The sequence below is a fragment of the Felis catus genome, chromosome F1 (genome assembly GCF_018350175.1).
Source record: "Felis catus isolate Fca126 chromosome F1, F.catus_Fca126_mat1.0, whole genome shotgun sequence".
NCBI lineage: Eukaryota > Metazoa > Chordata > Mammalia > Carnivora > Felidae > Felis > Felis catus.
This window is the reverse complement of record NC_058384.1, coordinates 27,727,617-27,733,987: the sequence shown is the minus strand read 5'-3', so window position 1 is coordinate 27,733,987 and position 6,371 is coordinate 27,727,617.

Below are 6,371 nucleotides of genomic sequence, written 5' to 3'. Positions count from 1 at the left end.
TCTTCTTTAGCTCGTCAAAGGGACCCCGGGCCCATGTAATAAAGTCTGCAGGGCACTGAGGGAGAGCGGGAAGTCCATAAAAAGCCAGGGCCCATTAGTGGTGAGAGGTAATCGGGGGCCTGACAGCCGTACCCGTGAGTATCCCGCCAGCGACTGAACCAATAACAGGTCCGACAGCCTAACCAGGCCTGACAGGGCCACCAGCAGCGGTGTGCGAGCAGCTGCTGAGAGCCTCCCCACTGCCCCAGGGAGCATGTGCTCGGGCTTCTCTTGGTCACTGGGTTGCTTGTACACTGCCCCCCCTCCCGCATCCATTCATGTAACAGGTATTTACAAAGATGCTGTAATGTGCTGGGTCCTGTACTTGGAGCTCGAAACATAATGGTGAGTAAGACACTTTCTTTACTGTCAGCAGAGAGGTGTAAACACAGGGGCGGAGGGCTTTGTAACAACATTTATTACCATCTACAAAACGCCTCTTAAGAGCCCAGCACTCTGGGCTCCGTTTTCCCGTGGTTAAATAACTTGCCCAAGACCTCCAGTGCTGAGGCCTCTTGTAATAAGATTGCCTTTGGAGAGTGAAGCTAACAAGAATCACTGCCCTTGAGTGCCTTCTTGGAGTTAGCCGAGAGGGTCCCTGTAACCGTGTCCCTGGAACAAGATGGGGGTACCCAAGTCCGGTCAAGGGCAGGAATGTGTTATCAGGGATGTTCTTGTCATGAAGACTGCTAGAATCCCAAGGAGGGCCTGCCCCAGGCCCTTGTTAGTAAAGGGGATGAATGGGTAGAGGGTATTCTTAGGGATCAGGGGCCTTGTCAACGCCATTTGAGGTGTCTGAGGCCTGGAAGGCCAGACCCTGGGAGGCAAGCAGCCTCCAGGCTGTCTGCAGCACCAGCTGGTTCCCAGTACTCACCAAGTGCCCTCAGATACTAAACCCTTGCCCTGACAATTGGGCAGAGGACAGAGTTTGGGGTAGAGGCCCACCGGAGCCCATCACTGAGCAGAAGCAGCCCCACTGACAGGCTGGAGGGTACAGCAGAAGGCGCCTGGGCTTCTCTCTTTAGGCCACAACCAACCATACGATGAACCTGCCCACAGCCTCAAGAGTAGGAACATCCCTCTCCCCCCGCACGCCACATACTTTCTTTCCCTCCCTCAGGGCCTTCCCTTTCTGAACACCCTCTCTACTGCCCTCCCCCAAAGAACACAAATCCCTTGCTATTTGGTCTGGTACAACCACCCCAGCAATATAAATACACGGTTTAATCCTTGGTTTAGAGGTTAAGCTCACTTGGGCTGGAATTCTGTGTCCCAGGACACTTGGGTGGGCCTTAGAAGAGCCCAAAAGAGGAGGCTCACATACATTAGAACGATACATACCGCAGGTCAGAGACAATGCTTTATGCACCATTATGTGTTTTCAGAACTCTTTTTAAGTTGGATGTACTTACGTTTCTCCTTGTTCTGGAAGCCATGCACTACTCTCTTCAGGATACTAGGTGGCTCAGTCCGACTTCAGCCCAAGTCACGAGCTCGTGGTTTGTGGGTTTGAGCCCCTCGTAGGGCTTTGCACTGACAGCATGGAGCCTGCTTCAGATTCTCTGCTCCCTCTCGCGCTCTCTCTCTCTCTCTCAAAAATACATAAACATTAAAAAAAATCTTTAAAAAAAGAATACATTTCAGGTGCTTAATAAAGTTTTGTTAAGCAAATGAAATAATTTTATAGCCAGAAACTGAGGGAAACCCAACAGGCCCTTGTACTGGTCAATATGAAGGAGTGGGAGGGACCATCTTCCTGGGCAGGTGGCCAGCAGGTGGCCAGGCTGGGGAGTGTCCAGCCTGTTGAGACTGGCCTGTGAATCAGAGATCTGAGTACTGCTGGTGCGAGGAAATAGTGGACTGGTAAGCAGGTCTTCTCAGCGCCTCAGATCTAGTCCCTCCTGCCAAAGCCTAGATACAGCATAAAGTGTATGGACACAGAACCAATAGCTAATAATAAGCCCCAACATTTGTTGAACTCCTAGGATGTGCAAAACAGCCCCATAAGGTACATGTTGTTACTATCATGCCCACTTTACAGATGAATTTATTATACCATTTACCATTCCATTATATTAATTTATTATTACATTTGATGTTCCTCAAATGTCAGCCACTTGTATTTCTCCGTACCTACTTCCAAATTCTGCTGATTCAACCCTGCCTCTTGCCCAATAAAAGCGAGGGCTTTTATTCTTGCCTGTTCAGTCACCCGGCCACCTTCTCTCTTCTCCCTTCTCCACCTACCCAGATCCTCCCTGCTTTCCAGCCAGCTGACCCTCCCAGTGCCCAGTGCTCTCTCACTCCTCAGGGGAAGAGCTGTCTCTGTTCTCTCTGGTGTTGCCTGTCCTTGCTTCGGTGTATGTTCCAGGATGTCCTAGGCGAACACCGGGTGCTCATTCCCTCCTGGCCACTTTCAAAGAGCTTGGGGGCTGTCAGTGGTGAGAGAAGGGTCCTCCCACTGTTGGCTGGGGGGCAGGAGAGGGGAGCAGGGGCAGCTGGGTCCCCAGAGGCCACAAGCCTGGCTCCCCCGGCAGAGGGACAGAGCTCACCAGGCTCTGGGGTGGAGGTGCTGGGCTGAGCTAATCACCTAAATGGACGCAGGCTGTTGAGAGACAGGCTCTATTCCCTAATAGAATTTGCCCTCAAGTGCAATTTAATTTTCTCTGAGGCGGTCTCCAGCCCCTCTGCTACCCTCCCCCAGACAGCCCCTTATTTCCCCAGCTTCCTGGGGGGAGCAGAGCACGTTCTTGCAGAGAAAAGAGGAGAGGGGCCTCCTCCGGGCTCTGTCCAAATCCATCCACTCGGCCTCCTCCTTGGGAACAGCCCCTGCCCCACCTACCAAGCCCCTTCCCCAGCTCCCGCCCCCCGACGACGGGGCTGCTGCTCCCCTCCCAGACACTCTCTGACTTGCCTCTAGAGCTGCCCACGTTCAGCGACAACAGCTACTCCCAGCCTCCAAGTCCTCACCATGAAGGCAGATTCTTCCCCTGACCTCTGGTAAGTTCATATGCTTCGAGAATTCTCTTTGTCCTGCGTAGCGTCAGAGGCTTGGAGGGGAAATAGTCTGGACGGGGGTATGGGAGATATTGAAGCAGGGTGGTGTGGGCCACGTGTACCCACACTCAGGATCCGGTGGAGGGGGCAGAAATCAGCTCAGCACCCTGCAGTTGGGGCAGAGCCCAGCTCCCGAGCATCCTAAGGTCACTGCTGGCTCACTAGAGCCTTTCCTGGGGCTGGTTTTCCCTCCAGACACCCCATACTCCCAGCTCACAGCCCGTAGTGTCCTGAAACCTGACGCTGGTCATTGAGAGCAGGGAAGATGTGGGAATCTGGACTCTGAGTTGTCCTTTTGTCTCCCCTGCCAATGTCAGGCTGGAGGTGGGGGAGCCTCTTCAGAAGCCGTTTTCCATCCCTTTCTCTGAGAGCCCCTCGGGCCGTGACGGGGCTCAGGGAGGTCTGTGCAAGTTCATGCCTGGTCTGTGCCTGTGGTCATGGGCTTTCCCACCCCCACCTCCAAGCAGGGATGGGCAAAGACCACAAAGAGCACCCTGGGGGAGGGGAACAGAAGAAAGGGAAGGGGACCCTCAGGTTAGCTGAGGTGGCTTTCAGGGAAGGCAGGAAGCCTGTGTGGCAGAGTGGTCCTTGGATTCCAAGAAATCCCATGACTATCCTCTTTATCTGGCAAGCTCTGGTGAGGGAGGACCAGAATTCCTTTTTTTCTTTGCCATCAGAGCCTTGAAAAGAGCAGAGGGTGGGGCTGAGGATGATGGAGAATGGATGGGTGGCAGGTCAGGGTCAACTGCAAGGGGGAGATGGTCATTCTTCAGGCACAGCCACCTGCTCAGCCCCTGCCTGCTCTCTCGTGCAGCTGAGGTCCCTTCATCAGTGAGTGGGGCCCAGCTCTCGTGGGGCTACATTTGTGGGCATCCTCCCTGCGTATTCACCCAGCAAATGCTTAGCAGTCCCTTACTCAGTGCCAGAAACCGCGCTAGGTGCTAGGAGGAAGACCGTCTGCCGCGCGCGCGTGCAGCGCATGCGCGTGCGTGCAGCGCACCGAAGCCTGAATACCCTAGACTTCTATTGGCGCTGTCCAACAGAAATATGATGCCATCCACTTGTGTAAGTTTACATTTTCTGGTCGCCATGCCAATAAAAGAAAGCAGTGAAATTAATAATAGATTTTATTTAACCCACTGTCTCCAAAATAGTATCATTTCAACATGTAATAAAAATTTAAAAAATATTAATGAGATGTTTTACATTCTTTTCTTTGTATTGAGTCTTCACACTCCAATATGTAATTTACCTTTAAAGCACATCTCATTTCTGGCCAGCCACATTTCGGGGCTCAGCAGCCATACGTGACTAGCCGCCATCGCACTGGAAGGTGGAAACCTAGAGCATTCCCACACAGTGCGGCCCCCAGGGCCAGCAGCATCAGCATCGTCTGGCAACTCGTTAGAAATGCAGAATCTCAGGTCCCAGACCTGCTGAATCAGAATCTGTGTTTCAACAAAACGCCCAGTGATTTATGTGCGTAGTAAATCTGAGGACCGGCGTGTGCAAGAACAGGGAAATAGGATGAGCATTCATGGAGCATTTTGCCTTAGGAACTTTGTTCATATTGGATCTCATACAATCTCCCAACAACCCCTTCTCAGGAGAGTGATCTGAGTATTATCATCCCCAATTAACACAGGAAAACAGAGGTTCAGAGAATTTTCCTTCTCATAGCCATACAACTCGGATGTCGAGTAGATCCAGGATTTATGTTTTCCACAGAATGCTTCCTCAGGTGAGGTCTTGAAGAAATCCATTGTCCCCCAAAGCTCTTAGTGCTTCTTCCTTGGCCATCAAAAGTGGCCGTAGTTACAGTGTCCCGGTCCCTTCTCTGCGGACCTGTGTTTTTAAGCAGATAGGTGACCGAGGGTGAGCCCCTTTCCGGTAAGCCAGGGCTATGAGCAGGGGAGAAGGCCAGGCAGTGAGAGATATTAAAGGTGAAGCTGCACGTCCTTTCAGACTAAAGGCAGCTGTCATCAGTGGGGACCCTCTATATGCCAGGCCCTGTACTAACAGCTACAGCCCTCCTGTGACAATATTATCAGGCAGGTCTTTTACTACTCTTACTCTCCCATTATACAAATCAGTAAACCGAGGCTCAGGGCGAACGGCACTCCAGCAGCCATCGACAGTGAAGTCTGCCTAGTTCCAGGGTCAGGAGTCTGGCCTTGCCTCACCATTTCTTCCCACGAACCTCCCGGGTCTGCCTCCTGTCACCTCTGCCCACATCTAACACATCTACATTTTTTGGTTGTAAGTCAGTTCCTGAGAGGAAATCGCTGAGTTAAGCTCGTCCAGTAAAAGTCTTTTGCCAAGATGATGACGGGGTTATTTTATAGATTAGCCTTGACACCTGCAGCTATTTTCAAATGGAGCCAGGCTGGACTTCCCCTCCATCCCCCCCTCCCCATTCACAGCCTCCTCTTTAGAAGCTGAGAAACAGATCCTGGGGGCCTAAAAGCCCTAATACAGTAGTGCAGACAGTTATCCCTTTCTATGCTTCAGTGTCCTCATCCGGAAGGCGGAAGGCGGCCCTGATGTGATAGGCCCCACCTATCTTATGAGGCTTGGATGAGAAAGGTATGTGATGGCCCTTAACAATCTGTAAAGCACCATGATAATGTCAGTTGCTAGGATCATTCTTGGGTTCAGGATGCCTCTGAGCCCTGGGGACCGAAGAGAGAGAATAGGGAGAAAGGATGTCACTTGTGCAGCCTCTGGAGTCCAGGTTTTTAAAACAAACCTAGATATTAAGTCAACTTCAAAAGCAAACAAAAAAACAAAGAGCATAATTGCAGGTTGCACAGGCAGACTGGCTTCTGAAAAGATCTCAGTGTGCCGTGTAGAAGCCATCAGAGGGAGCGGAGCCACCTGATTAATACTGGAGGCCACCATTATTAACCATTTCTGTGTGTTGAGCACTGGGCTCTGGGGTTTATATGCATTCTCTCTAATCCAACAAGATCCTACAATGTAGGCAGGTTTTATCCCCATTTTACAAATGAGGAAAATGGCACGTTTAAATAACTCGTCTAGGAAATAACTAGACAGGAAGATTTTCATAAGGTAGCTTAAATTGCACCCAAGGGGCAGCTTCGGCACCTGGAACTCAGCTTGGGTGCAGGTCTCCTCCACTCCCAAAGAGGGGGCCAAAGAATGGCCCCACCGCCACCCACCACGGGTGTCTCTCTTCCCCAGCTAACATTTTTAGGAAGGAAGAGCTCCCAAGTTCTAGTCTTTGCTTGAAAATACTCAAGTAAGTTTCTTGC